The following is a 6,438-nucleotide window of genomic DNA, read 5'->3' on the forward strand; positions in this document are numbered from 1 at the left end:
CCCCCCCCAGGCTCTTCACTCTGCTGGACTACCTACATGTAGCTCCTCTAACAAAGACCCCAACTCACCAACTGAGCTGCTTCCAGAGCAACTAAAACAAGGTTAGGTGAGGTTAACAAGTCCCAAAAACTCAATATATCCTACTAGGATCTGAGGGGCAGGATTTGATCCGTGTTGACTTAAAGCTCTGCAGAGTCACACGAAGGGAAGATAATCATGTGTCGTAAGCAATGTTTGAAGTCCAAGGGATATCTGTTAATGAGGTTGTTCTGCTGTTAAGCTGTGGTTAATATGTAATTATGTACTTTATTGCATACAAATATGGAATCGGTGTTCAAAGGGAGGAATAGCAATGTGAATAGAACTAAAAATGGGACTGTTGGATCAGAGGGGAATATTGTTTGTCTAATTTTTACTGAGAAAATACCCCTGCTTTGTAATGCAAACTATTAGAAATGGGCCTAAAAAGCCATCGTTTTACCTGCCTTATCTGCAACCACGTTCACTTGACTGAGTACTCCCAACACAAAGGATTCATTGTTAAATTATTGACAAATGGCCATTTGCTGAGTATATGAATTATTGCTTGTATATAGAATTTTAAAAAGGTGCAAAAGCAAACACTATGAATGATGGCATTGGAGCTGAAGTCCTTTGTTTCCTGTTTCCTTTCCGCGCAAGCAGTTCTGTTCTTGTGTGCAACCAGTAACCTTAATTTACTGTGTAAAGATGGTTACATTTTTTTGCTTTGTTTGTCAGAGACCCAAATATAGAAGGCTTGTTTACTGACTGTATAACCTTAATCGTGACTTTCCAATTAAGTGTATTATACAAACTCATTTCTTCCTATAACAATGTCTTGTACAATGCTTTTGAGGTTATTGCTCGGTTTAAAAAAGAAAAAAGTAAATAAAAAAAACTGTTAGGGACAGTACAATAATCCATTTTCTGTTTAATCCATTTTTTTATTTGTTATTTTATTTTTACTTTAACTTATAGCTGATGTGTCATTGTTTCCCCTTGTGAAATGGTCACATTATGTTCCCGGTGTGGAAATGTACGCAGCATTTTCAGCAGATCACAGCTTCTTGTCTAGCTTATAATGTTAAAATAATACATGTTTCTGGCATGTGCACGACTTTGCGCTTATAGGCTAACCTGATCATTTTCCTCCGCTTCAAATAGAAACGTCTATTTATGAATTTTGCTTGTAGTTTTTCACAAATAAAATTGTTAAAGTTATCTTATGTTCTGGCTGCTTTGTGTCCTTTTATTAATGCTCTTCATCAACATAAACACATGTATTTACAGACACATGCAAGAGTCACATCTCCAGTTGCGTTCTACGCTGTCGAATAACAGGAAGTGTGTATGGATCTGAGATGGCGGACTATTGATTGAGATGTCCTGAGGAGTGTGTGTTCATAGTAGAGGAAGCATCCACAGTACAGTGACAGATGACATGAGGGAGCCCTTATATTGACAACAGCTTTCAATCATGTAATCCTCCAGAGGCTGGTTAGCAGCCCACTAATGCGCCATCTATATGCTTTATGGCTGCATTCCTCTGTCAACACTGAACATTTTTAAAGATTTGCAAACAAAAAAGTGGATACTCTCATAGAAAGTAGAGTATGATGTAATATGGCAATGTGTACATCCTCTGACAATATCTAACAAATGACATCCGTGGGATGCCCATGTTATGCTCATTTTCATGTTCATAATTGTATTTTGTGGTTGTACTAGACTAGGTTAACATGGTTTCATTTTCAAAAAACACTATATTTTTGTGTGTTTAGGTCTCTGTTTAACACTGCAGAGTGAGACAACTTACTTCTATACTATCTTTGTTGGGAGTTGCACATGCGCAGTAGCTAGGTAAGTGCACATAGCTAGATAACTCTTTCTCCTACTTTGGTCAGCAGAAGGCGGGGTTAGCTGGGAGACTTCATGTACACAAGGTTCTCTTTCAACTTTGCGTGGAATACCTGCAGAACAGGGACATGTAAGTAGTTCTTTTGTAAATTATTGTGAACTAGAGTGTGTAGTTCTACTAGTAGTGTGTAGCAGCGTTTTGCCATTGAGAATGAGCTAGCATGCTAGCGCTAGCATGCTATGGTTAGCCACCGTTTTGGCTAGTGACGCAGAAAGCCTTGCAGATTTTGAACAGCTCACCTGGAGACTGAAGGTCGTTCACTGCAAATCACTGCAGCTTGATGGTGGTAATGTTAGATCATAGTAGTACGGACGGCGACATGATGGAAAAGGAAGAAAACGGAGATCCCAGAGATCCGGCAGACAAGCAGCAAGACATTCCCCATCATCCTTGGCCTTAAATGTTTGAGATGTTCTGCGTAGTATGGGGAACTTCATAATTAAGGTCTGTTTAGTAATTCATACTTTATCCTTTTTTTCTTGTCAGAAGCCATATTTGAGCATACACACACACATGCACACTGTAAATTTAGATTTGTTTAAATGTTAAGGGGAAAGATTAAAAAAGAGAAACTGGATCTGAATTCTCACAGAATCACAATTGAATTCATATGTTGCTACTCAGTCAGAATTGTATTAACCTGGAGTCCCTGTCTCTGTCACAATAATCATATCATCATGTGATGTTTTATGTCTATTGGCAGACATCCATTTACAATTCAGGCAATGGCATATAAAGGGCCTTTTTTCCATGTCCAAGGTAGTTTCTCAGCGTGTACTCTAGAAACATATGTGGCCCATTGTCATTCGCAAGGCCACTTTTACTTTTATACTTAATTACATTTCCAAGCCTGTACTTTGTTGCTTTTACTTGAGTAAATAAATTAAATCAGTACCTCTACTTTTCAGGAGTAATTTTTAACACAAATCTGTATCTCTACTTGAGTATGGGAAGTGAGTATTATTTCAGGCCTGTGCAGTGTGTTCTAACAAAAAGTGTTTCCCCACTGGGGATCAATAAAAAGTATAAATTATTGTTGAAAGGATTGTAGAAATGAATAATGCTAACCCAGCCTACACAAAGTTAGCTCTTGCATTTAGTGCATCATGGGTTGAGAGCAGGTCTAGTAAGTACCATTGACAAGAAGAAGAAGAAAAGGTAAAAGAAGTAACATCAGCATATTTGAAATTCCTGCTTTTGCCATCAGAGAGCACAGCTTCTTCATTCAGGAGATTAACAACATTGGGAGGCGGAACTTCCTGGTCCTGTCTTACCTTATAAAAGGGGGATTCTTTCTTTCTCACCAGTTTCTGTGTAAACTATTTACCACCTTATATAAATCCAGGGCTAAAGGAGCTACTTGTTGCTCATACTCAACTTTTACAATGACAGTAAATTGAGTAATATATCAGTAGCAGTTCCTCAGCCCATGCAGGATATATTGGTAGTCTTTCCACCTCTGGCTCTTTGATTTAAGGTATTCTTGAACCCTGATCCTTAGACTGTACCTGCTCCAGGACAGAGCACAGATAATCTTCCCATTGAGGCATTAAATAAAGTATATCATAACAAAAAAATTGCTTTCAGGTCACTTCCCAAGTGGCAAGGACCAAAACCTAACATACAAGGTGGCTTTCAAGCCGTAAAATAAAATTGCTGTTTGATGTGATGGGTAAAAAAATGGCATTTGCTTTGAAGGTTATGGTGTTTGTTCATAATCATGCTCAAAGTCTGTCCTCAGATATTGTGAAAGTATATCCAAACAGAGCAGGCAAGATATAAGTAAACCATTGGTGCATTCTTTGGAATACTATGTCAGAATGAGGAGGAGGATGAAATGTAGGTGTCAGTTTTGGTTGCCTTCACCAAAACTGAACCTAACTTCCTTTTTTTCTCCGTCTCGATTCAAAGAGAGCATCAGACAAAAGAAACTCTGGGATCGTTTGCGTACGGGTCAAGGTCCAACCAGATGGATGTCTTCCGATAGAGTCGAGCCTTCTGCCAGGCCAAACCCCCGTACCATGACCACATCCATATGTTGGGGAAGAGTTGAACATCTGCAGATAAGCACAACTTTTATGCAAAGAAGAAATCAAGATGCAAAATACTGCCAATGTGTGAAGCAGAAGGTGAAGTGAACCATATTTCCTTACAAACCACAGACTGTGTGATGTTTACAGCCTGGCCTGAGCACTGAGGAAGATAGGCGGTTTAAATAGTAGATCATAACTAACTTCAGATCCCTGAAGTTTGTTTTTCACAATTGAGCCGTAGTCATCAAGAGGTAAATTCAAGTGAGTCATTAAATCCAGTTGTTATTCGCTACACTCCTCCATCTGTACAGTATCAGGCTGATCTGGTAGAAAAAGAAGTCAAAACATGTTTTGCAAGTCTACATTTGTGCTTTACAGGGGAAAATCTAACTCAAATGAAGTAAAAGAAGCACAAATGTGTAAAACCCCAAATCACACAGATTAAACCAAGAATTGGACCGAGATTTCCAGAAGCATGATGTTATTTATGTAGCAACTTTCACAGATGAGGGGTCACTAAGTGCTTTACAATTTAAAAAAAAAACCACACATAAAATACAAACTATATGGAAGAATTGAATGCTTGTCTAAAAATATGTCTTTAGGTGTTTTCTAAAAGTTTCCAAAGAATTCAAGGCTCTTAAGGTTAAAGGGAGACTGTACTGTACATTTACATTTTTCTACTTGAGTACAGGAAGTCAGTACTTTTGCCATCCCTTCCCATAACGCTAACAGTATTATACAGTGGGCAGTACAGCGTTGTATGGAAAAGATGAATGGTAAAAATTACTTTTGTCCAAAGCGGCCGCTAGAATCGACACAAACTGAAAGTTACATCTAGCCACTTTAAGGAGAAAGGATTAGGTCGCATCAGCTGATTTCTGAGTCAATTACTCTGTCTGTGCACAAACGTCTTCCTGCTAGTTAGAAAGTAAATGTAGGTATGATTTGTTTTTAGTGAATACATGCTTTTGTGGGATAATATGTTGCAGTTAAGAATGAGAGGATATTGTACGATTATGATAACCTAGCTTATGTTATTTGGTATTGTAGTCCAACACAACAGGCCATGTGTTTGTGTTTGAGGCAGGTTATAGCTAGGTTTAGAGTTGGGCCAAGACAGGTTGGCCCATCCAAACCTCAGACACTCCACCAGCCTGTACTCCACAACTATGGTAGGCTTGGTTGTTTCTGCATACAAGTTAACTTTAACATCTGTCAGTTTTTTAGCGGATTAAACCCAAAACGCCAGACAAAACAGACAGTTTGAAGATTTTGAACAGTTTATTAAAAAAAAATACCGGGAAAGACAGCAATAAACTCCTCTCAGGCGACAGAGCAGGCGATGGGCACAGGCAGGGATGACGAGGCAAGAACGACAGGTGTGGAGGCTGAAGTGTGGCGTCCAGAACACAAACACAAACGCAAAAAAAGAAGCTTCCAGAAATACCCGGCCTGTCACTTCTCCACTTGTGGCTTTGTGACAATCTCCTGCTGCTTATCTCTTATTAGTTTGGGGAGTGACTGATAAAGTGGCGGAAGAGTTTCTTCACAAAAAATGGCAGGGAAGCAGTGGTAAAAGCACTGTACTTAAGTACAAATTTGAGGTACTTGTACTTCACTTGAGGCTTTTCTTTTCATGCCACATTGTACTTCTACCCCACTACATTTCAGAGAGAAATATTGTGAAATATTGTAGTACATTCATTTTAAAATGTCTGCACCCAAAACACATTTAGTTTATAAAATATGACACTTTATTATAAATTAGACTACTCAAAAATATACAAGCTTACAAGTACAGCTGAGATTAACATGTTTATTTGATTGACAGAACTGTTTTCAATTCAATTCAATTTTGATTGTTTCCGGACTTTTCTGCATTGAGTGCTTTTGCTTTTAATACTTCAAGTACATTTTCCTGATGATACTAACATACTTTTACTTAAGAAACAATTTCAATGCAAGACTTTTACTAATAACTCGGAAGGTTTACAGTGGGGTATTAGTACTTCACCACTGACGAGGGAGCATTGCTTCATTTTCAATGACGTTTGCAGAAGATCGCAGCTTGTTGCTTTCAACTCAGCTTTGTACTCTACATCGTGGTCCCATCCCGGGTTTTTCCACACAATTGGACCTATTTTTTGGTTCAAAACTTCTACACACTACACAATCACCAAAAACCAACTATCCAAGGCCGCATCCTGGAAGTCAACATGGACCCGCAGTGATCTAACAGGTCGGTGTCACAAAGATGAATCCCAGTTGTAGTCCCTTCAATATGATAAATACTAGGGATGAGAAAAAAAATCCCCAAAATTGTATGTATCATGATTTTTCAAGTATCACAATAGTGACAAAGTTGTATCAAAAGATTATTTGATATTCATCAGCTCAAACTGTACACACTGTGCTAAAAAATCAATTGCAAGACTTTTTAAAGCATACTGTGAAACATAAACC

The 6,438-nt window shown here is 38.4% G+C and overlaps 1 protein-coding gene and 1 long non-coding RNA gene across 2 annotated transcripts in view; both read left to right on the forward strand.

Annotated features, from left to right (window-relative positions):
• Positions 1-905, forward strand: part of rybpb (RING1 and YY1 binding protein b) — a 20,001-nt gene extending 19,096 nt beyond the window's left edge. The window contains exon 5 of the mRNA XM_034869653.1: positions 1-905. This exon is cut by the window's left edge and continues 2,035 nt beyond it. The gene's annotated coding sequence lies outside the window, so the exon portion shown is untranslated.
• A 1,014-nt stretch (positions 906-1,919) lies between these two features.
• On the forward strand, positions 1,920-4,068 carry LOC117943493. The gene is made up of 2 exons (XR_004656360.1): positions 1,920-2,008; positions 3,851-4,068. It is a non-coding gene; the product is annotated as an uncharacterized LOC117943493 (long non-coding RNA).
• The last annotated feature ends 2,370 nt before the right edge of the window (positions 4,069-6,438 follow it).

This window comes from Etheostoma cragini, chromosome 4 (genome assembly GCF_013103735.1).
Source record: "Etheostoma cragini isolate CJK2018 chromosome 4, CSU_Ecrag_1.0, whole genome shotgun sequence".
Taxonomy (NCBI): Eukaryota; Metazoa; Chordata; class Actinopteri; order Perciformes; family Percidae; genus Etheostoma; species Etheostoma cragini.